We start from the raw sequence: 27,117 nt of genomic DNA on the forward strand, positions 1-27,117 counted from the left end.
TGTGCAGAGCGAGAGCTGCCGGTACATGCAGTTGCACAGATGACTCTCACAGAGATGATGCTGAGAAGAAGCCAGATGCAAAAAACAAGTACATACTTTATGATTCCAGTCACATGAAGTTCAAAGGCAGGCAAAACTAATCTATGGGAGTAGAAGCCAGAAGAGTGGTTACCTGGGGTAGGTGGGGGTACTAACTGGGTCATGAGGAAGTCCACTGGGATGTGGGATATATTCCGGAACTTGATTTGGGTGGTTTCAGGCATGTATAAATTTATTTTAGAAATCATCCAGCTGTATACTGAAAATGTGTGTACTTTATGTAAAATATTCTTAAATAATTTTTTAAGTGGAGAAATCCTGTGAATGTCTTGGGGTTTTGTGCAGCTCCATCTTCGAGAATTTGACAATATTCCACGTGGCTGGCCTTTTTTACCTTCTTCACTCTCTTCCCTCACCCACCTCCAGTAATCCGGCCCTCCTGGTTGCCCTTCCCTCTCTCTGGCTACTCCTCAGCCCCATGCCTGACTTCTCAGCGCTGCTCTTCACTTTCTCCCCACATTGGTCATCACCTGCTGCACTGGTCCTGCCCAAGGGGCACCTCCTCCACCCTGAAGCCCAGGCTCACCCAGAACCCTCCCCGGGCTCACTCCCTTCAGGTGTGCAGCGGGTGACCCTGTCACCCTTGTCTCCTCAGTCTCTCTCAGGAAGGAAGGAAAGAAGGAAAGGAGGGAGGAAGGAAGTGAGGAAGGAAGGAAGGGAGAGAGAGAGGGAGGGAGGGAGGAAGAGAGGGAGGGAGGGAGAGAGGTAAAAAGAGAGGGAGGGAGGGAGGAAGTAAGGAGGGATGGCAAATGGATGGGAAAATAAAGGAGAAGGAAGGTCAGTCTGGCTGCTGCTGGGGAAGGGGCAGCTTCAGGGAGAGACCGTGCAGGGCAGGAGCTGCTTAGGGAGGATTTGGGCCTGATCCCAGCTGTAGAGAAGCAACACCCCATTAATGCCTCCCCGGCCACTGACGCGCCTCCCTAATGGAGTCTGGAACTCCACACTATTAGCCACAAATGGCATTTTGAAATGGCTTTTTTTTTTTTTTTGGGCGAACCCCAAAGACATTGCTAAGATTTACATTTTCAAATATATGCTGACCTTTTTTTCCTCTTTCTTTGAGTTCATTTGTCATCAGTGTATAATTGAATCAATATATTTCCCGATCAGCCCCAAGATTGAATAAGGTCACGGGGAGCCGTGTGTGGGCATTAGACATCATTATTTCACTCCGAATGAGCGGCCATGGCACGGAGCATTCCGGGCGCCAAATGAAATTCTATTAGATTCTATTACACTTTTACAATTATAGAGACGTTCCAATATTACAAGGGGAAATGAAGTCATAATAAAAAAGCCCAGAGGTGTATTACAGAGAAATGGGCACACTATTTTTCTAGTTAAAAACTTGATGGAAGGAGCTTGACTGGCTTTCGGTTGCCGAGATGTGACCTTGTTCTCAAAGTCCCTCAGTTGTTGGGCCCCGGCCCTTCCTTCCCAAGCCTCTGCTGCTCAGAGAACAGTCAGAGCCAGAATTTGGAAGCCAGCTTACCCTCTCTAATCAAACTGAGTCCAGCTCCTAGGCCCCATGGAGGCACAGACTTGTTCCAAACTGATGTCATGTCCGGGGCGATGAGGCAGCCGAGATACTGAACCATCATGGGGAGGTGTCTGACCCTGTGAGAAAGAAGCAGAGTGGCCAAGCAGGCATGTGAGAGGGTGGCCATGGGCCTGCATGAGCACAGGCGCCTGCCTGCTGGCATACGAGGCAGGGATTCCAGCAGTGGTGGCATGGGTGCCCACTCCGTGCTGTGGAACACCTGCTCCATGCCACTGTGCTGCAGTGGGCCAGGGATCCTGCCATCGTGTCCTGACTCTTGCAGAGGCGTTCCATCAGCTCCACGCACAGATAAGACAGGGCCCAAGAGGGGCAGCTGGCAGGGTTTTCTGAAGAAGCAGAGGAGACAAGCTAGGCCTTGAGGGATTGGGAAAGCCTGGATATAGGGATAAGAGAAGAAGAGCCCCAGAGCTCGGAGGAGAGGAGAAACCAGTGCAACGAAAGGTCCAGAGGTTGGGGTGAGCCTAGCGCATTGAGAGTCAGGGATTGGTGGGGGTGGTGGAGAGGGCAAATGCTGGAGAGCGAGTAGGTGGGTGGGGGCTGGGGTGAAGGGTGGGGCCTCAGACTCTTGGGAGACCTGAGGGCAGGCAGGGGTCTGGTCAGGTGCAGGTTGGTGGCTGCCCAGGAAAGGCTCGCTGTGGGATGAGGTGCACGCTGGACAACCACCCAAGGGAGGCAGGACAGGGGGCCAGGAGGGGGGCTAAGACCCAGGTCTCTGGCACCTGGGTGGTTGTCCAGGACCATCTTGGGAAGAAGACAGTGACAGAGCCTCTTGGGAACAGGCATAGAGCCCTCCCCTTCCCTCTGGCCCTGCCCAGGTGCAGGGATAGATGGTGGATAGATGAATGAACTTCAGGCTTTCCAGGAACACTATTAGATGGGATAATGGTTCACTAATCTTTCGCTCCCCTCTCTCTTGAGGTATACATTTTCCCACCCATTGATGTTGGACCTGGCCATGTGTGGTAGGCAGAATTGTAAAGGTGACCCCCCAAGATTCCTGATCCCTAGTTATCAGTGCAGCACTAATTTAGGTACTGCTGTGGAGGGATTTTGCAGATGTAATTAAAGTCCTAAGTCAGTTGACCTTATGATACAGAGATTATCCACGTGGATCTAAACCAATCCAGTGAGCCCCTTAAAAGGCAGAGCATGTTCCCTGGTTAGCAACACAAAAGGAAGCCGAAGAGTCAAAGCACGAAAAGGATTTTTTGCACTATTGCTAGTTTGATGAGGGAGGGGCCACATGACAAGGAATGCAGGCGGCCTCCAGAAGCTGGGAGCAATGCTGGCTGCCAGTCAGCAAGGAAACGGAGACATCAGTACTCCGAGGGCATGGAAAAATCCTGCACCTGCAATAGCAGGAATGAGCCTGGAAGAGGAGCCCCAGCTCTAGATGAGAATGCAACAGCTGACACCTTGATTTCTGCCTGGGCAGAGAGCCCATCACATCATGCTGGGCTTCTGACCTACAGACTGTGGACTCATAAATGGGCATTGTTTTAAGCCACCAATTTCATGGTAATTTGTAAAACAGCAATAAAACACTAATTATGCCTTGACTTGTATTGGACAATGGACAATGCAAGTGACAACGTGGACCTGGGGCTAGGCCTTGTGGGTTTCTGCTCAGCCTCTCATGATCCTTTGATGATTAGAGACTAGGAAGTGCAGGCCTAGGAGCTGTGCCTTCTGCTGGGCCAGAGGAACCGGCCTGAACCTAACAAGACCCTACAGCCATCCCTTGCTGACCTGCATCCTAAAGTGGAGTCACGGAGCCAACCTGCAGACCTGGTAACAGGCAAATCAATGTTGCTCTAAACTGTGGAGTTGTCGGGTGTCATGCCACCATCATGTCACAGCAATAGTTGAATTTACAGATACCTTCACCTTAGCAGCAGCCAGGAACAGGCTGGGACAAAGAGGCACGGGCTGCTTTGAGGTCCTGGAGCTGTCATCGTGTGCAGGGGTGAGCCCTGGAGGCCAAGGCTTGTGCTGAGCCAGCCTGATCCACAGCACTGGAACATCAGCTAACTGTCCTTACCACCACCCTGGGTGTCTGCATGCCCTTTCTGTTGGGGTCACCTCTGGAAGTCACTGTGCCCCACTAGGAAGTCTCCTTTCCTCTAAGAAAGCTGGAGCCCCGTGGCCTTTCCCTTGCTGCTAAGAGGGATGCTTGCCTTTTTCCAGGCAAGTTCTGCTAGACCACCCCTGTGCCAGCTGCACAGGAAAGTGTCAGGCCCTTGCCCCCAAACTCGGGGGACACAGGCCACATCCCCTCAAGAACCTCTCTCTCTGATTGCAGGGCAGTGCTGATGTCTCTCCAGAAAAATCCTCACTTGTCTCACCCACCACCTGGAGGCAAGTAACTGAGGAGGCGCACGGGCCCATGAGGGTGTCCACTCAGCAAGCCTTGCCCGGACCACCCAGCATCATGCTGTTAAGACATGGGGTCTGGGCTTCTGTTTTCCCCAGCATTGGACCTCAGTTTAGACCAGCACCTCTCCCTGCCCTTTTACAATTTATTTTGAAATAACCTCAACTTTACAGAAAAGTAGCAAGTCCAGTACACGTAACTTTTTTCCCTGAGCCATTTGAAAACATAGGGTGATGACCTGGGGCCCATCAAGAAAACACTTCCGCGTGCATTTCCCTCAACCACCTTTAACACAGCAAAATCAGCAAATTAGCACTGACATATAACTAGCAGTCAGTCTTCTGCCCCACTCAAGATGCACCAAGCATCCCAACAATGTCCTTTAGAGCAAAAGGACCCAGATTTTGGGGTCATGCATCTCACTCAGTTGTCATGTTCCTTAGTCTCCCTCAATCTGGGATAGTGCCTGGTCTTTCCTGACCTTATTGCCTTTGTGATGACAGGCCGGTATTGGGCAGGCTGTCCCTCAATCTGGGTTTGTCTAACGTTTCTCAAGGTTCAATGCAGGCCGTGCGTGTTGGACAGGCCTGTTACCATGGGCTCGTCCCCGCGCTTCTTGTCAGGAGGCGCAGGGTTTTGACTGTCGCATTGCTGATGCTCACTTTGATCACATGAGGAAGGTGGTATCTGCCAGCCTTCTCTCCACAGTAAAATTATTCTTTTTCCCTTTGTAATTAATAACTATGTGGGAAGGTATTACGAGACTGTGTAAATATCCCATTCCTCATTAAATTTTCAATTTATTCATTTATGTCGGTATGGATTCATGGTTTCCTATTTCTTTCAATGGGTTATGAACTGCTACTATCATCATTTATTTTGATGTTCAGATTGCCCCAGATTTGACCAGTGGGAGCCCCTTCAGGCTGGTTTGTCGCAGCACCCGCCCCCTGTCACTGTCCCAGCTGTTCCTGGTCATTCCTCCAGTGGAACAGTACCTGGATGACCTCAATAACCATCTCTTCACCCTCCAGGTGCCCTGTAGCAGCACCTTGAAGACTACTCTTTCAGGCTGGCATCCTGAGCGCTTATTTCCCATCCTGACAGTTAGACTTTGGCTGGAGGGCAGATCTCAACCCCTGCCCTTGGCTGGCACAGATCTGGGCTGAGCACACAGGCACAAGGCACCCCCACTCACCAATGCACTGGAGATAGGACTGAGCTGTTGGCTCAAAGGGAGTCTATGCAGCTTCCTCAGGTGTGTGCAGGGTGGGGTCCCAGCTCATTTCCAGAGCTCAGACATGCCCCCACCCCAAGCTGGGACTCCCCCAGTCCTCAAATCCTGACGTCTTCCAGTGTGGTCTTCCCTGTTGTCCCAGGAGAGGGCAGGGCTCAGCCTGGCTCTGCGGCCACTTGTGGGTAGCCGGTGATTTGCAGGGGAAGTGCAGGAGAAGGCCCAGTGGCAGCTGTGTCATAATAGAAGACATGTGGGCAGAGTCTGGAGAACCAAGAGAGGGCTGCTTTGAGCCCAAGCTAGGAAAAGAGGCTGAGTGACACCAGGAGCCTGTATGGGGAGGCGGGGCCATCCAGGCAAGCCCCTGTTAAACCAAACTTCAGAGTGGATAGTGGCCAAGCTGAGCCGAGTACCTGCAATTTTCTAGCTTTTCTAGCTTCAGTTCTCATACCTCTTCAGACATTTCCTAATGTGGGGCTCTGGTGACACACTGGGCGTCAGCTCATCTGAGCTGGTGGCCCCATGTAGAGCTCCCCCACCCTCCAGCTTTCAGGAGCAGTTTGCATGGCTCAAAGGTGACCCTAGGGTGCACCTGAATGCTGCAATTCCTGCGGGATTCCTGGAGGCAGATTGTGGGCCTCCTCTTCTTCCCCAGCCTTCTCCTAGTGGGGAGGGGTCTGAGGGCAGGAGAACCTTTGGGGAGTTCAGGGACTTCCCTGCAGCAGGCCCCTGCCCCTCCCGCGGTTCCGATCCCAGGTTCTGGCTGTGCAGAGGCCCAGAGCTCAAGGCTAATTGTGAATTAGGAGCCCAATTATGCCCGGCACAATTGGCTCCGCGCTGCCTCCTCTTCCCGACAGACATGTATATTAATAGTTGGCACTTATTGAACCAAATATGAATATTCATCTTCATTTATATTTCAAGGCCTTTCCTCCTGGAGGCCCGCGGGGCTGCGACCAGCTCCAGCCCCATCACGGAGCTGACAGCTCGCACTCCTGGGCCCTGACTCCTGGCTCCGCGGGCCGCCGGGCGGGCTCCCAGCTGTCCACAAACATTCATTAGGGGGGCCGGACCCAGCGAGCTGCGGAGAATGGGTAATCGCGCCGCGCGCTGCTAATTAGGGAGCTGATGGGGCATTGAGGGCGAGAGGACAAATTCTTTAAACAGAGGACGGGAAACTTGAAGAGCTGTAATTACTTGGAGCAGAGTTCATTTCAGAACTTGGGAGCCAATGAGTCTGATGGCAGCCCTGCTGGGAGGAGGGAGGAGGGCAGGCCCGGAAGGAGGGAGAAAACTGGGGCCTCGGCACCCGGGACCTCAGGCTGCACAACTGCGGGGCGGTGCCTCCACCTTCATTTAATGCAATCCAGCTGTGTGGACCCCACCCCACTTCAGGGACAGCTTCCTCTAGCTCAGGGCAGACTTGGGGTCAGGCTCCTGTCTCTCTTGCACAGTTAGCTCCAGAGTGCTACCCTGGTATTGCGGGTCCTGCGGGGTGCTCCCAGCTCCACCAAGGGCCTTGGACCTCCATAGACAGTCACCACTGCCCAGAGCCATGAGTCGTGGTCCAGCCATCTGACAGCTGGTGTCCCTGTTTCCCAAAGCCAGCAGAGATGAGGGTCACTGGGCTCCTCAGATGCCCCGGCTGGAACTGGCAGGAATTGTTATGGACAGAAGGAAAGTTTAGAGGCTCTCCAGAGCCTGCTGGGCATGTCCTTGATACTGTTGATCCTTTATAGGAACTGCTTCCTCCTGGGTGCCCTCTGCCCCCCTCAGCCCTAAGGTCCCCCCTCACCCCCACCACTGGTCTCCTTTAAATCTCCCTGTCTGACATCTCACCCACCTCTCCCAGGAAAACCTGACCACTGTCAGCAGGAAAGGATAACAGTGGTGAGCCATCGGTCCTCCCTCCCAGGACAGGGTCCCCTGTCAGCCAGTCACTTTGGAGGAGTTTGAGGCCCCCACTCCTCCTTCTCCCGCTCCACAGCCCCTTTCCTTAAGGCCCAGTGCCACCAGGTCTCACAGGATTGCTGTGGGCAGGAAGAGCTCCAGGCTCACAGTCAAAGGTGGACATGGATGCCCCTGGGTAGATTTCCCTGTCTCTGTTCCCACTGGGGTGAGCTTCATGCCCGTCACTAATGGGCAGATTCTTGCACACCTCCAATAAGTCCCACCCAATTTTCAGCAGCTGTTAGATCTGAATCCGTGCTCTGAAAGGATATACTTCCTCAGTTAGCAAGGTGTAATCCTCTGCCCCCAGCTCCCCACCCCTGCCACCCCTGTTATGGGGTAGAATGGCCTTTGGTTTCTTTCCTGTCAGCCTTTACTCTGTTACTCAAGGAGAAGCTCCTGACCCAAACTCCATTTGTTAGGTCTGCAGTCCCCCTGCAGAACAGACTTATCAGCACTCCTTCTCCATGTGGCTGCTGTTTATTGCATGCCAACTGGTGATGATGATGGTGATGGTGACAGCAACAAAAGCTACCATTTATGAAGCGCTTCTGACATGCCAGACACTGGTCTAAGGGCCTCGTGTACTCACTCATTCAACCCTCGCAGTAACCCTCAGTGGATAGTATTAGTATTTATTATCCCCATTTTACATATGAGGAAGTGGAAGTTCAGAAAAGCTTAGTGGCCTGTTGGTAAGTGGCAGAGCAACATTTGAAAGCCAGTCCACCTGGCCCCAGAGGCTGTGCTGCTGGCCTCAATCCCTGACTGCACCTGGAAGGGCGGGCCTGGGGCTGCTGCTCAGGCTGGACAAGGAGAGGAAGGAACGCCCTGTTTTTGTAGATGGAGAGGACAGGGTCAGAGGACAGCCAAGTCATTCCTCTAGGTCCCACCCAGTTGGGCACCAGCTGTGCGACCCAGCAGGAAATCTGGGCAGCATCTCCTCACTTTGGCCTGGAGCCGTCCAGTACCGTGGCCACTAACCCCATGTGGCTATTGAAATAAACAAAATGACAGATTTGATTCTTCAGTCACACCAGCCACATATCCATGCACAACAGTCATGTGTGCCGTGTTAACCTCTGCGGTTATCAATCACTCCATACTCAGTGCATGTGGCCTGCCCAGCTTGGGGTAGAACTTTGAGAATCCCAAAACCTGTGAGAATCTTCTCCCTGGCACCTTCCAGGTCTGAGAGTACTAACTCTCCCTGAGACCCTCCAGGTCTCAGAGTACTAACTGCCCGGTGAGGGCAGCGTGGGAAGGGTCTCTGTGGAAAAGTTGGTGGGAAAAGCCCCATCCTCAGACCTGCCTCTGCAGCCCTTGTTCAAGCCTCAGAAGCCGCAATTAGCAGGCAGCAGCCGCTGCTTGAACCCACCGTTCCCCTCCTCTCGGAGGCTGGAGGCCGGGCAGCTCCAGCAGCTTTGCTCTTTTTTCCTGCAAGAAGAGATCAGAAACAGAAGCATTCAGGCTGCGCCTGGCTGGCTCCTCTCTCGGCATGAAGTCTGTGCCCAGCCCTGCCAGGCTGGGCTTCCAATTACGGAAGCTCGGCTTCAGCCACGGAGGGGCCGGCGCCCAGCCAGCAACCCACCTGGCCCCCTCCTCTAATCAAAGCCTAATTGATGTGGGCTTGCTTGCAAGTCTTGCAGCACTCCTCTTGCTTCCCCAGCCCCAGCTGCTGCTCCTCAGGGAGCTCAGCCCTTTGTCCCTGCAAGTTTGAAACCATCTGAACAGAAGGTGGTAGCTCTGTGTTCAAGCATTCTGCACTTTCTTCATGCCCTTAGGTGGAAGTGTACCTGGATGGTTTCTGGGCAGGTTTCTGGGAAAGGATGTTCAAGTCACCTCCCCATTTGCTTCCTAGACCTGTGCTTGAGTTGGTTGGGGCTGAGCATGATGTGGGGTGTCTGAGGGGTGCATGTGTGTGTGAGGTTTTGCAGACATGTACTCTGGAGTGTTGCTCTGCTAAGGAATTAGGCTTCTAGCTCTGAGTATGAGCACCTGCCTTCAACCTAGGACACCTGGATGCCCTTAGGACTGTACCTTAGGATAGGGTATTTTATCTGGGGAAACAGGATGAGGAGGAATGAGGAATGAGGAATGAGGAAGGGAGATGAGGGTGAGAGCAGAGGTGGGGCAGGGCTGAGAGGATTCTGGGAGGCAGTTCTGGCCGGGCCTGGCAGGGGTTTCTCCTAACTGATGTCACCTCGTCCCTGGAGCTGTTCCATGTGAAGAAAGGGCAAGGAGGGGAGGAGGAGACATGGTGACACAGTGTTCTCATCTTGGCGGCTCACCTTGCAGTTTGCAAATCCTTCCTCTCGGTTTATCTCCACGGCTCTATGAAGCAAGTAGGGCAGGACAATCATGCCCAGTCTGCAGAAGGGGAAAGTGATTTGATGAATGTCACACAGGGCCAGAGGTGGCACTGAAACCTGACCCTTGTCCCCAGGCTCTAACCACCCGGCTGTGGCCCATGGCTGCCAATAGAAATTCCAGACCTTCATCCCACCCGGGGAGTGCCACTGCTAGAGTGGTCACATTTGCTTCCAAATGGCCTGGATTTGGGGCTGGGGCTGTTTTATTTGCAGTTTTAGGAAGAATGGCACAGATGAGAGACTTTGAGTTCGCTCAAAACAACCTTGAAAATGACAGAAGAATTCTATCCAGGCTGCAAGGGTAAAAAGGCACCCCACACTCCCCCAGGCCTCCTCCGAGGAAGACCCCCTCTATTTGAGACAGCCGAAAAACAATAGGGATGGGAGAATTTTGGACATGGACTGGTTGTAACTTAAGGTGAGGAAATAGGAGGGGGTGGTGGCAAATTTTTGGCTTAAATGTGTAGGTGGCCTTGGAGTCCATTAATAATGTCCTGTTCTAACTGATTTCAGCGGATTTGGGGGCTGCGGCTGCTCTAGTAGGTATCAGTGGAACTAGAAACGGAGCTGTGCGGATGGGCTGCTGACTATCCCCCAAGGGAGGCAGCTATGCCCTTGTGAGACAGATCAGAAAGTCAAGGGAGACAAAACCGGGTGACTAGAGAAGGACATGCTTCTCTCCCCCTTTCCTGTGCCAGCGCGTCCTTCAAAGGAGGGCTTTCCCAAGCTGCTTAGTCAGAACCCAAGTTATTGACTGGGGGTGATCACAGCCTTAGCCAGCACCAACTCAGGTTGGTGGCTTCCTGCTGACCCGGGCAGGGTGTGAGCCCTGGGTCCTGAGGTTATCTCTCTTCTGCTCCTCTCCTCTCATCCCTTCTGGTTCCATGGCCTGGGAGGAGATATGGGCTCAGAACCTCTCGTGGGGTTTCTCTCTGTCCTCTAGGCCCACTTTGATGTGCTGATGCCACAGGTAGACCTGGGGAGTGAAAAGCCCCACTGAGGACCTCAAGCCGCTGGTCCATGTTCCTGTGAGCTAGCAGCACTCGGGGCCAGGGCCGCGGGCATTCACACAGCACAGGTGCTCATGAGCCTGGGCTCTGATTTCTGTTCTACTGTTGCTCCCCCCGGAACCCCACTGGAAGAGTGGTGGCATGGGGGGCAGGATGCAGGCATTCCTGGGTCCCTGGCAGAAATAACCTCTAACAGCACCGAAACCTCACCCTTAACCTAGAATGGTTATTAACATATTGATTAATATTTAAAAACTCATTACACCTTGATGATGGCTTCCTTAATCAGCGTTTGTATTAATTGCAGCCACCCAGGAGCCATAACCATACTTATGTGGCAAAATGGAGTCGTTCTACTTAATTACTGAGGCGGTTTTATAGGCAGGCCTCAAAGCCCACAAAGAATCAGAGATTTGATGTGATGTCTTCTTTTTAGATTTTCTTTTACATTGGATGCTATGATGGTTGGAAGTTTTTTCTTATATTGGACTAAAATGTTCTGATTGGCACCCCTGCTGCCCTCTCCATTATACCACCTGGTCTCCCCAGATGCTGGGGGAACACCTGGTCTCCCCAGATGCTGGCCTCTAGGAGAGCCTGTCTTGAGGCCGTGGACCTTGGGGGGTGAGGAGGCTCTAACACCCACTGTGCCCCTTGGGGGCTGCCACCCCCAGACAATACCGCAGGCCTGGGAAACCCTCTCCTTCTTCTCTTGGCAGGTTCTGCCTCTGAGTTCAGGGCCGAAACCCTAGAGCTCTGTCTATGGTAGTATCAGTCTTCAAGGTGTGCTGCCTTCAATCTTTTCAGTTACCTGGGGGGTCATCCTACTAGGCTCTGGCCACAGCATCCCTCCTCCCTGGTGCCTACTGGCTTATTTCTAAACCCCTTTTCCTCCAAATCACTGCCCAGCTTTAAAATGGGTCAAACAACCACCACCCGCCAGCTTTGCCCACTGCCCAGGGGATGCTTTGACGGCAACTCATGCTCATTTGTTGGGACAGTTGCAGTGGGGAAGGTGATGGGACAGAGGCCACGTCAGACCCTGCTGGTATTTCTCTTGCTGGAATGGGAAGATCTCAGTCCTCCATCCCTGAGTGCCTCTGAGGATTTTAGGGTTTCTGTCATTTTCCAGCAGGGCTGAAGGCACAGCCCCTGGGCAGGGAGCCCTGATGGTATGTGCCTCACCTTCCTCCTTCAGCTCCAAGGGGATGGAGGAGCTCGTGGTGGTATCCAGGTCTCAGATGAGCCAGGAGTGCTGAGGCCGAGGCGAAATGGACCAGGCATGGCATCTGTCTTTTAGGACAGCAGCAGAAATTATAAGCGCTGAAGCGTGTGCCTGTCCGCCTCCGGACGACGCTCCCACATCCAGCATCCCTGCTGGGGCCTGCCTGCCCCGAGAAGGCCTGCCAGAGCAGGGAACAGAGTCAAATGGTGTCGAGAGATGGAATCAGCCTCTTGTGCTTTAGAAATTGTGGTGAAGTGACAGGCAGGGAAATTGGTGACTCCCTCCTGTGGTGCTGATAACACCGGAGCTCATCCATCACCCATGCAGGGACGGCCAGAACCATGCAGAGCCCCAGCTGCTCTAAGGGGTCTCCTGTGGCCCTCACGGCGGGGCGGGCAGAGGCTGATGGCCACTGGGTCCTGATGAAGCCATAGCCCTGGACATGTGTATGCCACAGTAAGTGTGGACTGGGGTCAGGACCCAGCTCACAGGGTGGGGAGACATTAAAAATAGAGGTAGGGGCAGGTAAGGTTTATGGTTTGGTTTGAGGCCAGTCAGAGTGAGTTTTTGGGTAAGGCCAGATTCAGGTCAGGGGTCAAATGAGGCTTCCAGCTGGATTTAGGAGAGGCATCAGGACTAGTGAATAGAATTGGCGTTTGGTTTCGGGGGAAGGTGTTTTGTTGGAGGTTATGGGTGTGTCAGAGTGCTGGGGCTCTTCATTTAAGGGGTAGTTAGTTGTCCTATCTGGGGACCCCAGGAAAGGAGGACAGGACCAGGCAAGCCATCCCCAGGGTCAGCGCCCGCTCAGGGAACACCTGGGATTTCCTCCCCTTTTTTCCAGCCTGGAGTTCTGAGCTTTCTTATCCCTGTTGTTGTTCCAGGGCCCTCTTCCATCCCAACTGTTTTCTGCAGCAAGGGATGCTGGGGGCTGGTGACTCTGCGGAAGGGCTTGGAACTGAAGGTCCCAGTCACTTCTCTGGCTGCAACGTGGACAGCACGTGCCATTTCTAAAGGACAGTAATTCTTTAGCTCCCCTTGTCTCTTCCCCTCCCTGCTCACAGGCATATACCAGCCCATACCTGCCACTTAGCTGCAAACCCTGTCCCTCATTCTGGTGCAGGTTCCTCTGTGATGGGCCTGGCCACTCCTGTCCTTTCTTTCCCCTTCCTGACCCCCATGTCCTGCCTATCCCTCTCTCCCTGAAGGCCAGAGCCATTCTCAGAGCCTTCTAGTGCAAGATGGGGGTGGCTGGCACCAGGAGAGTGGCATGGGGGAGACCAAAGTCCCTGCGCGGGAAGGTGAGATGTGAGCTGTCACCCCCCTGAGCTTCGCTGTTGTGTGCCCCAGAGGGTGTGTGTCGGTGTGAGGTGGGGCAGGGGCATCCGATGCTTCTCAGCTGGCTCAGCCCAGCCCGTTTCCAGCCTCATGCGTTGGCTGGGGTCTGCCTCTCCACCTCGGGTGCACTTTGAGCTCTTTCTGTGTTGCTCTCCCCACAGTTTCTCCATAAAGGCTCTTGCTCTGCCCTTGCACTAACTGCCTGGCCTCTTGCTCTGGGAGTCTGGGCCCTGCTGCTGCCCCTGCATCCTGGCATGGGGGTAGAAGGCACAGGCTGCGGAGTCCCACAGTCCTGGATCCAAATCCTCTGCCACCACAGAGCCACCGATGGCCCTCAGAAGTGAGTCACATGACTGTTCTAAGCTTCAGTTTCCTTATCCGTAAAATGGGGATACTCATGTGTCCCATCGAGCAACACCACTTTGAGGATTAAGTGAGATGAGGCATATGAAGTGCAATGCACACAACAGGCTCTCAAGAAGCAGCTGATCCTCTTGGCCTAACCTGTGCATGATCGCAGCTCTGTGGGGCCTTGGTTGTCTCAGGGCAGGACCATCAGAAACAGATCCTGAGATGAGGATGCACATGATTTATGAAGGAGGGTTTCCCAGGAGAAATCTGTAAGGAGTGGGTGAAGGACAGAGAAGGGGAAAAAGCCAAGCTGGTGTGGGGTGGGAGGAGTGTGGTGGAGGGAGGACTCCAGACAGTTTCAGTCCCCTTGAGGGTAGTGTCAGTCTCATCCTGCATGGGGAGCTCTGGGACATGATCATGCTTCCTAATTGTCCCAACTGGGGGCAAGGGAGCTGGGCTTTCACACTCCAGCCCTTGGTCATTGGCCAAGGCCACCCCAGGGATGTCAACTCAATACAACCGGCTCAGCAGTTCCAGAGATGTCATCCAGAGAATTGCATGTGAGGTGGTCAGAGGCACATGCACCTCAAAGGTGGGGAGGAGCTCACAGAAATGGTAAAGGGGACATGAGGGGACTGGGGCAGAGGACTCCCAGAACCCCTGTGATGATTCTGAGCACGGGCCCTGCATGTGAGGCCTGGGACGACTGAGAGGCAGCCATCCCAAGATGAAGCAGTAACTAAGTAACTCTATACTGGGCAGGCCTGCGTACTGGGATAAAAAGCTTCAGGGCACAAAGGGTTCTTCAGGAAGGGAAAAAATGGAAAATAACAATAATCATGGGAGATAACACTTGCATGGCACTTATATGATATCAGACACTGCTTCAAGGACTTTATTTAATTTAATACAACAGTCCTAAGAGAGGCTATTACTGCCCCCAGTTTACAGGTGAAGAAATGGAGTCTTGGCAAAGTCAACCAACATGTCCAAGGTCCCACAGCTAGAAGTGGAAATGACCCATGGGATCAGCCAGAGAACAGAGGGAGCTGGCAGCGGGAGGCAGCTCTGGAGAGCTCCTCTGCAGAGAAAGGGTGCTCCACAGCTGGGTGGGGAGCCAGCCTGGACTGAGGCTCCATCAGTGGAAGCTCTAGATGCTGGATTAGGTGACTCACTCAAGGTCACACACCTGGTACAATTCAAACCAAAGTTGAAGAAATGATATTTTAAAAATAAAGTCACGTGGTTTTATTTTTTCCAGTTTCTTAAGTGCTCTCCCACCCTTTTCACTCAGCCAGAGGCACCACTGTTTCAGGGATGCTCGGGGTTATTGAAGCAGGAAGGCAAAGAGAGGCAGACTCAACGTGCAGACTCCCAAAACAGGGCTGCGTCCACAGTGGAACAGACACGTCAAGAATCAGGCTTAGTGGAGACAGAGAAGGTTTTGTAAGTTCCTAAAGCTCCTTTTATACAACTGAATCAAGCCTGGTGGACTTAGAGATTTACTCTAAGCCCCAGCGTAAGGAGAATGGAGGATGATATGGTTTGGCTGTATCCCCACCCAAATCTCATCTTGAATTGTAGTTCCCATAATCCCCATGTATCATGGGAGGTATCTGGTGGGAGGTGATAAAATCATGGGGATGGTTACCCTCATGCTGCTGTCCTCCTGATAGTGAGTGAGTTCTCACAGATCTGATGGTTTTATAAGGGGCTTCCCCTTTTGCTTGGCTCTCATTCTTCTCTCTTCTGCCACCTTGTGAAGAAGAACGTGTTTGCTTCCCATTCCGCCATGATTGTAAGTTTCCTGAGGTGTCCGCAGCCCTGTAGAACTGTGAGTCAATTAAACTTCTTTCCTTTATAAATTACCCAGTCTCAGGTATGTCTTTATTAGCAGCATGAGAATGGACTAATACAGAGGATACAACACAGGGGAAGTTCCCCCTGCCAGGAAGAGGAAGTGGAGGGATCTGAGCCACTAAAATGGCAGCAGGAAAAGAGGTGAGGGGTCAGCTGTTGCAGTCCTGGTTGCTCCCTGGTGTTCAAGCACAGGGGAAATAGAGTCAGTCACCCAGATGGGTTTGAGGCCTTCCCAGTGGGAGGCATTGTCTCTTCTCCTCTCAGGGACTAGACTGGGAACAAGAGCAGCTCCTTAGCAAAGCTCTGAGATCTACAGGTGCTAGGCAGGATGCACCATCCAGGCAGTGGTTTAGAAATGGCAGGGGAAGGTGGGTGAGCCAAGGGACAGCCTTGCAAGGCCTCCACCCACTCTGCCACAGTGGAGATAAAGCATTTTAATGTTTCTAGGCCCTTGAAGGGGTCCTGGAGAGAGAAGAGTGAGGGTAGATTCAGATAGGTCTGGGGTCAGGTCAGGTATTAGAGGCTTGTGCTGTTTGTCAAGTATTGCAGTTTCACTCCCCTTCCTGGCTCGGGGCAAGACTGAGCTTCTGGCTCCATGGTGGGGCCACATGACTAGTTCTAGCCAGTGTGTTGTGATAAGAAATGGCTTGTGCCATGTCCAGGACGGAACATTGAACCGCTGATGTGAAACCCTCCATAGCACTCCTTTCTCTCGGCTGTAGTCACCAGCAATGCCCCAGATAGTGACTGCTTCATCAGCCCGGATCCTAGAGTGTTGATAGGGAACAGAGCCCACCACTGACTTGTGATGACATGTAACACGAGCAAGAAATAAACATTTGTTGCCTGTCACTGAGATTTGGGGAGCGTTTATTATCAATCACAGCATCACCTAGTTTATACATGGCTGATGCAGACTTCATGACCAAAGGTCAGCATAGGGTTTCAAGGACTCAGCACCTAAGTGCGCACCAGGGGCTGGTCCAGCCATGCTGTCTGAGACCAGTGAAACCCAAAGGGCAGCAGTAGGCCGGATGCCCTTCCCTTTGCCACCATGAGCAGTGTGAGCTCCCCGCTGCATTCAGCTGCCATTTTAGGAAGAAGGAAGTCGAATGAAGATATATTGAAAGGGGAGAGAAACAGTCCTGATAGAGAGTTTGAAATTTGGAAGACTGAGTGTTTATGCAAAAGATGTTGAGTTAACCTGAAAGAGAGTGTTTTAAGCTGGAAAGATTGAGCTATCTTTAATTGGTAAGTTAAAGTATTTCCCCTACTCCCTTCCCAGTCGTCCGTGGGAATATGAGCTCAAGAGCAAGATGAAATGAATTATAGAAAATAAAGGTCTATGAATTTGCACATCTTGAATGTATAAAATTTTACAATTTCGTGCCTGCCAAACTCAATTCTGTCTGACTCCAGAGCTGGGGCCTACCTGTACCTTACTGTCTCCAGCTAGCTCATGTTCCCCAAAATGCTGCCCACGTGGAGGAAGGGGCTATCAGGGGCCACGTGCCTGGCTTGAGTTATGGCAGCAAGATGAGAGTAGGGTTCAGGGTGGGGAGACACGAGGAGGCCATCTCATGTAGCTGGTAAGTGCTTTGTCTTAGAAATAAAGAGACCAAGGCAAGATGAGGCCATCGCCAGGATCACAGAGCCAGCCAGTGTCATGCAGGAGCCTCAGGTGGAAGCAGGGCCTTTCCTCACAGATATCCTGCCCACCTTTCTCTTGGGCTCTATCTCAGAGCACCATGCCACCATCTGCCACCGGCGCCCATGCCAGAAACCTGGGACACCCTGACTCTTCCTCTTACCACCCTTACATTCAGCCCCCAAGCCCTCTGGCCTTGCCCATGTGCTGGGCCCTCCAGGCTCCCCCAGCTCCCACCCTGCCCTGTGCTCTGGGAGGCTGACCACAGGGACTGCCTTCACACCATTATTGCTGCTCTCCTCCCACCTCTCCCTCCCTGCAGGGTTACCTTGCGCTCACGGTGCCCGTAACTAAAGGGCAACACCTCGTGTGTGGCACGACCTGGCTCCTCTCCCCAGATTCCAGTGGCTTCTCCCCTGCCACACACAACTCCCTTTTGGCCCCACAGTGGTAATGACTCCCCACTGTTCCTAGCTCCAGGGCACACCACCACTCTTGATAGTTCTTCTCAAGCCTGGTCACACCTGCGAGAATAGTCCATTGATAAAACTCTTCTCATGGCACTCGGTTTGAGGGTGCCATCTGTTTTCTGCGAGGATGTGGCTGATAGAACCTCCCTTGAAGGATTTCTGTAAGGACTAGAGATGACACACATAAAGCACAAAGACCAACCACCTAGTGCACAGTCGCCACTCAGTACGTGGATGCTGTCATTGTTTCCTCCTAAATCTGGCTTGAAGCAACATTTCTCCCCATCCGCACTGCTGCTTCCTTGAGAGAGGTCTCTGCCATCTTTCTCTCATTCATTTTCATTGTCCTCCTTGGTCTCTGCCTCCAGCCTCACCCCTGTCTTCTTTGGTCAGAATGATCCCACTGAAGCCCATGGCTCACCATGCTACTCCCCTGTGGGGAACCCTTCAGCATGTTGATGGAGTCCGAGCTCCTCAGCCTGGCCCTCAAGGCTCTCCCTGACTCTGCCCGTCCCACACACAGGTAAAGAGCCTTGCTCAACCACTCCCAGGGAGGAGCCACGTTCCCCTACTCCCTGGCCTGCTGGCACACCCAAACCTCAAGCTCTGAATGGGTCTTCCTGCCTGTCTCCCTTATTACACCGTTACCTCTGAGAAGATCCATGTGCTGTCTTTCAGCATTTTCCCCAGCATCCTGCCTAGGCCTTGGCCCACAGCAAGTGCTTAATACGTATTTGTGGAAGGAAGGAAGGGAGATGAGGGTTTAATGGCATTTTCCCTGTAGCAGGCCTTAGGTACATTATCTTCTGTTTGCCTAAGAGAGCCTGGCCTTTAATAGTGCTAATATAGACACAGTGGTTTTACGACTAATATTAGCCAGGACTTTCTAAGTGATGTTAAGATTAGAAGTCTGGGGTTGTCAATAGTTGGACTGTGAAGCCTAGCAGGACAGTAGATTTTAACTCAGACTTTGTGGGGCCTCTCAGGTGAAGCTCTGGAGATGCTTAGAGCCTTGGGGATCCAGCTTCACTCTTCTCTGGGCGCAAGCATGGGGGGAAGGTGGGAGTGGGGATGTGGAGAGATTTGGAAGGGGAAGAACTGTCCTGGGGTAAGTCACTGGATCAGCTTTTCTGCTGGGGACGTTGAGCTGATTTGGGAACTGTCAGGTCCAACCTTGGGGTCTTTGCAAGGCAGGGGAGAGGCAGCTCCACAGGCACATGGGAAGTGCCCTGAGAAGGCCAGGTGCTGGGAGGGAGGCAATGAGGCTGGAGATGGTGCTTGGCAGGGTCTGCCCTGCACAGGATGCTAAGTGAGGAAGCACAGCCCTGGGCTCCAGGAGTGGAGTCTCCCCACCTCCAAGGTCATCAGCCAACCATGGGATTTGAGGCCATTTCAGGCAAAGGGGTGTGCAGTAATACAGACATAGGCCCAAGTACTCCTCTCCACACCCTAGAAGGAAACATAGCCTCTAACTGACAACTAAACCTATGGATATAAAATAATGGTCATTTTATACCCATTGCAGGAATAAAATAACCCTGGAGCCAGGCTGTCTGCGTTTGAATATCAGCTCCACTCCTTACTAGCTGTGTGACCTTCAGCACATTACTTAACCTTTCTGTGCTTGGTCCTCTAAACTAAACAAGGATGATATAGTAACTACCTCATACAATTGTAAGGATGAAAGGAGTTCATGGTAAAGCTCTTGGACTAATATTGGCACCTAGTATGTGCTATAGAAGTGTTTGCTGTTATTTTTATTTTTATTTTTTTGGAGACAGGCTCATGCTTTGTCACCCAGGTTGGAGTACGGTGGTGTAATCATAGCTCACTGCAGCCTCAAATTCCTGGGCTAAAGCGATCCTCCTGGCTCAGCCTCCTGAGTAGCTAGAACTACAAGTGTGCACCATGCCCAGCTAACTGGGGTGTGTGCGTGTGTTTGTGTGTGTGTGTGTGTGTGTGTGTGTTTTGTTTGTTTTAGAAATGGGGTGCTCCCTCTGTTGCCCAGGCTGGTCTTGAACTCCTGACCTCACTCGATTCTCTCACCTTGGCCTCCCAGAGTGTTGGTATTCTAGGCGGCAGTCACTGCGTCCAGCCCCTATTATTTTTATGTTATTTCCTGGGAGCTCAACAGAGCAAGAAAAAGGACCAGAGCAGACCGCATGGAAGAAGGAGCCATGGACTGGGGCTCTGAAGGACTCACATGAGTTCCTGTGGAGGACTAGAAGGGCGGTCAAAGCTAAGTTGATGATTAGATTCCCTTGAGGGGAATGGGAGCTATGTGGGGTGAAGGAGACAAGGGAGGCTGGCAGGGGGCGAGGGGCAGGGAGCTGAGGCCAGGCTGAGGGGCTGCGGCACTGCCCTCAGGGGCTAAGGAGCCACCAGAGGCTGATACTAGGGTCAAGTCATGGTGAGAACGGTGTTCTGGAACAATCAGTCTGGGGCAGTGGAGAGGAGTGGAGATTGGAGAGGGGGTGCTGGGGAAGGGGAGCCGGAGAGGCCAGCTATGAGACTCGCCTAAGCCTTGGCGGGAACCCAGGAGTGAGGCGTGAATGCATCTCTGCAGCTGCCATAGGGAGAGAGCCTTGCAGGTGCCCAGTCCCCACCCTCTCCCTGCTCTTTCTCCCTTTTCTGGGGCATGCCCCAGGGCTCAGCCACTCTCACCTGCTCTGGTCCTAGACGTTCCTTCCCTTCCCTTCCAGGTTGCAGCTTGAGAAACCATCTGTTTCCACAACTTTCGCTTTCTTCGCTGTCCTCAACAAGACCCAGGGCTCAGTCCACTCGGAGGAGTTTTGAGCAGGCAGCTGCAGGAATCACAGCATAGGAAGAAACTGGTCCCAGAGCCCTGGCAGGTGAGGAGCCTGGCTGCCCAGGTGACTGAAGGAAACCCCACCGGGCCCCAGCTTCCACTTCCTACGGAGGGTGGAGCTCCCTCTCACTCCTCCCAGTAGAGAGGGCCCAGACCTCTGTCCAACAGGAGGAGGACACCCAGCCAGGACAGTAGGAGCCTTTTTGGCCCCAGGAGGGCATTTCCGAGGGCCCCCCTGGGGTGAGCTCCACCCACGTCTCTGGGCTTCAGCTCAGCCCTGAAGTGCTCGCGAGTGCATCACTCTTTATGGTGGGAGGCAGCCTAGAAGGGGGGCTGAGTGTGGGGATCTGGGGCCAGGCCACCAGGCCACTGATCCTGGTGCCACCACTTCCTAGCACTGTGATGCTGAGCAGCATACTCAGCATCTCTAGGCCTCAGTTTTCCCATCTGTAAAATGGGGATAACAATCATAGCCTTATGGTTCACTTCATGAGGCTATGATTGGGTCAGTCTCTGCAAAGTTGTGGACACATAGAAACCCCTATGTAAGTATGAGCTCTCTTTTTCTTCTTTTGAGACAGAGTCTCGCTCTTTCATGAGGCTGGAGTGAAGTGGCACGATCTCAGCTCACTGCAACCTCCACCCCCGGGGTTCAAGTGATTCTCCCGCCTCAGCCTCTTGAGTAGCTGGGATTATAGGCGCCCTCCACCATGCCCAGCTAATTTTTGTGTTTTTAGTAGAGACAGGGTTTCGCCATGTTGGCCAGGCTGGTCTTGAACTCCTGACCTCAGGTAATTCATCCCCCTTGGCCTCCCAAAGTGCTGGGATTACAGGTGTGAGCCACCGCGCCCGGCCAGTATGAGCTATTTTTACTGTCATCTCTTTCTGCTCTGTGGACATATGAGGGCCTGATGATAGGTGGAGAATGAACCTCCAGGAGAGAAAATTCCAGGTAGGTGGGAATTTTGCCTGCCTGGGTGTGGGAGGGGAAAGGGAGGAGAAAGCAAAGAGGGAGAAGAAAGGATGAATCAGGGAGGCTCCTCTCGCCTCTCCAGACAGGACAGGAAGCCCCTTCGCAGCAACCCAGGAGAGTGTGGTTTGGCCTCCACTTACACCCTTCCAGGTTCCTGATCCCCAGATCAGGTTTTGTGATTTGTTGTTACACCTGGAAGCTAGCAAGTTCTTCCTTGTGTGACCCACATGGGTCTCAGACCTTAGTGAAACACCTGAACCTTCCTCTGGAAGTTCAAGTCTCTGTAGACTTTCCTTGCCCGAGTGTGTGGGGGATTTCCAGCAGTACTGTATGTGGTTTGGTGCTTACAGGGACAGCTGACTGAGCCACAGTCCTGCCAGGCTTTCACTGCCATGGCCACCACCACAGTCACCTCAGAACTCATCATGCCAGGAATTTGCTGCTGTCCCCACTGCCAGTCATATGACAAGGGAAACCCTCCCCCACCATCTTTGGCCCCCCCTCACAAAGCGAGGGGTGCTCCTCTCCGGTTAGAGGACCCATAGTTGGGTGACAGGTTTCAAGGTGTATGTGTTGTGACTCAGTCTGTGATGGCTTCCTGCCCCAGGGCACAGCACACACTGCTCCCACAGTGGCCAGAGGGGCGCTGCCCCCTTCCCGCTCATTGGCCATGACCCACGCTGCCAACGGGGCTCTGTCCCAAATGGCTTTGCCCTCTGGGCCCTCAGGAGAGTGCTTCCATCTCTGTCAGGGCCCTGGAGCCCTACAGGAAATGATTGTATGTGGTTTAAGTTCAAGTCCTTCTCCCAGCAGACTTCTTAAGTCTCACGTAAATCAGTGGATACAAATGCCTGCCTGGGGATGAGCCTCAGTACCCCCACCAAAAGCATCAGAGCCAGCTCATGCCCCCGCCTCCCTGCCTCATCACACTTTCCCTGACACACACCTTTATCACTCCTTTGATCCGGCAGTGGCCATGCTCCTTTTGCTCTTTGGTCTGGCACAAGGAGAGCCAGGTCTTAATAATAACTATAATAATATTTATCAATTACAGTATGCCAGGCCTATTCTATCCATTAGAAGAAGGGTACTTACTAGCTGTGTGACCTTGGGCAAGTCACTGAACCTCTCTGTGTCTTATTTTCCTCATCAGTTAAGCAAGGAAATAATACCTACCTCATAAGCATGTCATGCAGATTAAATGAATGAGTGGATGTAAAGTGTTTAGAACCATGGTTGATATATAGCAAGTGTGGGGCACCAGCCCCGAGGCATGAAAATAAAGAAAAGTCTTGAGTTCCTTCAAGGGGACCTAGCTAGCATTAAGAAGTCAATGAGCAGGCCGGGCGCGGTGGCTCAAGCCTGTAATCCCAGCACTTTGGGAGGCCGAGATGGGCGGATCACGAGGTCAGGAGATCGAGACCATCCTGGCTAACACGGTGAAACCCCGTCTCTACTAAGAAATACAAAAAATAGCCGGGCGAGGTGGCAGCGCCTGTAGTCCCAGCTACTCGGGAGGCTGAGGCAGGAGAATGGCGTGAACCCAGGAGGCGGAGCTTGCAGTGAGCTGAGATCCGGCCACTGCACTCCAGCCTGGGCTACAGAGCAAGACTCCGTCTCAAAAAAAAAAAAAAAAAAAAAAAAGAAGTCAATGAGCAGCCTGCTAAGCAAGAAGCTGATGGTGGCTTAAAACAGTCACCAAGGAAGACAGAAGCACAAACTGATGGTTCCTCTAGAAGCTAAAGATGACATCTTAACATATGTCTCTGAGTTGTTTTCCAGAAACCCAGACCCTGACTAAATGAGAAAGGCCAACTGCTGGCACATAGACCTCACATAAGGAGGAACTGAGGGCTGAACTCTGAGCACCATTCTTTGTTTTGAAGTTCTTCCTGAAGGTCCTGGAGGAAGTCACACCCACAGGCCAGAGCTCAACATTCCTTTCTGCTGACCCCCCAATTTTTAGCTGCTTAGCCAATCACAAATCAGAATATCTTTGAATCCACCTACCCTTCCTCCCCACTTTCAAGGTGTCCAGCCTTTTCAAGTCAAACCAATGAATCGCCTCTGTGGACTGACTGATGACTTTGCCTGTAAAGTCATATCAACCTGCCTCCCCACCTTTAAAAGCCCTTTTCTGTGAGCCATCAGGTCTTAAGCATGAACTGCCCCATTCTCCTTGCTTGGCATCCTGCAATAAACGCCTCACTTTCTCACGCTGCAAATCCTGATGTCAGTGTTTGGCTTTGCTGTGCCTGGCAGGTGGGCCCACGTTTGGTTTGATAACAAGCGCTCAAGAAATGTAAGCTCTCATGGTTACAACAACTTAGCAATTTACAGTCTATTTATCATTCCATTTTCTAGCAAGGAAACAGTTTCTGAGAGGTGGTGTGTCTTTTGAAAGGCACTCAGTTGGTTAAAGGAAGGGGAGGGGTTACATTTGGGTCTGACTTCAGGACATGCTCTCCTAACCCCCAGCTTCTAAACTGCTTCCCCATAGTCCTCCCAGGGCATGGGCTCCTTGGCTCCAGTATTCTCTGGGGCAGGCTAAATGCCCCCAGTTTTTCCAGCTGCCGCCTTAGGCTTGTTTCTAGGTAGGAGTAAAACTTTGAGGGCATATTGCCAACACGTTTCCTTTCCTATTAAGCAAGGAAGCCACAGTCATTGAAATCCTGAAGGAAGCCAATGAGTGGAGAAGGTGATCTGGAAGCCCAGGGGAGAGAGTAAAGAAGAAGGTTTCAGGGAGTCAATGACAGTGGTGTGGGGCTGGCTCCCTTAGGTTGTTCGGAAGCTTCTGGGATGGGGTGAGGGCAGTAGAAGGCCCAGGAATTAGAACCCAACAGAGGCAGCCTCCCTGCTTTGTGGGGTCCTTGTCCTCTGATAAAGCAGCTTTGTTAGATACAAGGGGCCCAAGCACTGCCGCCCCCAAGAGGACCAAAGGCGGGGGTACTTTGCCCTAACTCCTAGGCTGCATGTTGATGCCTAAGAGCAGGGAAACAGGCCCCTCATGGCTGGGTGCAGTGGCTCATGCCTGTAATCCCAGCACTTTGAGAGGCCCGAGCAGGCAGATCCCTTGAGGTCATGAGTTCGAGACCAGCCTGGCCAACATGGTGAAACCCCATCTCTACTAAAAATACAGAAATTAGATGGGTGTGGTGGCATGAGCCTGTAGTCCCAGCTATTTGGGAGACTGAGGCAGGAGAATTGCTTGAACCCAGGAGGCGGAGGTTGCAGTGAGCCAACATCGAGCCACTACACTCCAGCCTGGGCTACAGAGTGAGACTTCGTCTCAAAAAACAAAACAAAACAAAAAATAGGCCCCTCAAAGTTTGACCTGGGGCAAGACCCAGCTCTGCAAGCCTGTTTCCTTTCCTGTAGAACAGGGGTGCATAGAGCTCCAGTGCTCTCCAGCGCTCTCTGTGGGCTCACTGCTGGGCCCTGCTGCATGTGTCATCACTCAGATGGGGATCAGGCTTGTGCTGGAAGGCAGCAGGGACTAGAGAGATTGGGGTCCAGGAAGCTGGAGACCAGGTTCTGGTCCTGCTCTTACCTCTGGCCTGCATTGTACCTGGGACAAGTTACTTAGTTCTCAGAGCTTGCCCAGCTGGAAAAAAAGGGAAGAGGATAAATAATCACAGTTCAAGAGTCCACCTCTAGTGTCTTGCTCAAGGTTTGAAGAAAGGCTGTGTGATGCAATGGAGGAGGGGTTCTCCAGGAGTTCATTTATGTGAACAATATTTATTGAATATCATTTCATGGCGGGCACTGTTGCAGGAACTTGGACACATCGGTGAACAAAACCAAAGGTCCCTGCCTTGGGGACCTTAAGCCAAGGTCTCCCAAGGACCTTAGAGATCACCTAAGGCCAAGCCTGGATTTGGGGGCATTGAGTTGTACTAGACATAGAAGGAAGAAACTTGCCTTTCAAGTTGGAATTTGTAAATCCAGGGAAGCCCCTTCATTCCTTTCCTGAAAAAAGACCCCAGCGTTTATAAATTGTGTTTGCCCAAATAGAAGCGGTCAGAGACCAGCCTGTTTCCAGGCTGTTGGAGGTACTCATTTTCATACCGACATGCTGTTTATGAACGCACTCCTAGTCATTAAAGCAGGTTCCCCAAGGCCCTCAGCTGCTCAACAAGGTACTGGCTGCGTGGTGCGCCTTCTGCGCAAAAGGTGCTGTGCCCTCGGGTTCTGCACAAGTTCACCAGGGGCAGGGAGAAGGTAGGCGGGTCGGGTCAGGGCCAGGCAGAACTGGAGAGAGAGGAGGTGAGGACTCACCTGGTGGAGGGGCGCGGTGAGGCGCGTGGTGAGGCGCGGTCAGGGAGGAGATGGAAAAGGAGACCCGGGGAAGACGTTGGACTCGGAGGCTGCGCTCCTGCCCCAGGTGGAGCCGAAGGTGGCTGCGGAAGCTTTAGTCCTCTCTCCCCGACTTGGCGACCATGGCCAGGTGACAACCTCCCGCCCGCCCTTGCCCTAGCCCTTGCAGCCCCCGCTGTAGAGAACGTCTGGACTGGTCCCTGTGGCTGTGCACCGGTCAGCCCAGGAGGCTTTCCCTGGTCACCAGCCGGGCGCCTCTGCCGAGCGCAGGGCCATCCCTGGCCTCTGCGCGCCGCCCTCCACCCTCTAAGCGCACGTCTTTCTAATGGGATTAGGCTTCACACGGGTCAGGGAACAATTTATTATTCTGCTGGCTAGAGCCAAGTTTCTCTTTGAAAAATGGTTACTCCTGGAGTCGGCAATTACTTCAAAATAAATTTACCAAAGACACAATTGTGCCTCTTGGGTCAGTAAACGACTTGCCTGTTTGGGGCTGAGGAGACAAGGTGTTTATTAAGGACCGCCTTCGTTTCCTGTGCAGGTTTTTCAGTTTGAATAATTGTCCAATTAAATATAATTTGGAAGTCGGTGCTAACCCAGTGCCTGGATTGCAGGAGGAAGAATCACTCGGAGGCGTGCATTAATAAATCCCTCGGAGCCCCATCGCTCCCCAAATCCCTCCTTTGGTTTAATTTCGAGAAATTTTTTTTTGTCTTCCCATAGCCAATAGCCTCCCGTTTGGAAATGAGCTGCTTTCCCCCAAAGAATTCCTGGGCCTCGCTTGCTTCCATCTGTCTGTCTGCTTCTCTCTAGCAAGCCGATGCGTGGGGATTTTCGGCTGGGACCAGCACAGTGATGCTGGGGCGAAAGGCCCATTCCTTTATGGGCCTGCACACTTGCAGGTTCATTCATTCATTCATTCAGTCAGTCAGTCAACAAACACCTACTAAGAATTTACTTGGAGCCAGGCCCTGGGCTGGATAAGGACAAAAATGAGAGATTGTCTTGGCCCTCAAAGATGATTCAGCACATTGAGAGAGAGGGACACATGAAAAGGCCATTGACTGTCAGACTGACAAAAGAAGGGGTCCTCTGGTTCTTTGAGTCACCCTTTCCACGCTGCAGATGGGGAAACTGAGGTGAGGAGATGGAAAAAGCCACCCAGGGAGTAACTGGGGAGTCAGGTATCCTTTGGCCAACCAGGGTGGTTTCTACAATAATTATTATATCCACCACCAGGCCTAGGGTATAGTAAGGGAGGTGTGTGGCAGCCCTGGGGTCCCCAAAGGAGGCTCCGCTCTCTGGGAGTGGCTTGTGGGAGGCAACTGAGGGCCTAGAGCATTGATGTGGCACCATCCTGGCTGGCTGGGTCTGGTGGGGTGAAACACCCTCACAAGGGGCCTGTTTCTGATAACTAATGGGATCAGAGACATTGTCCTGGACATGGAAGCCATCTGTTCTGAGGCCAAAGCTGGGGCAGTCAGTGCCCAGGCCAAACCTCCGGCCTAGGGAAGGTCTGGATCCTTTTT

This window comes from Macaca mulatta, chromosome 14 (genome assembly GCF_049350105.2).
Source record: "Macaca mulatta isolate MMU2019108-1 chromosome 14, T2T-MMU8v2.0, whole genome shotgun sequence".
NCBI lineage: Eukaryota > Metazoa > Chordata > Mammalia > Primates > Cercopithecidae > Macaca > Macaca mulatta.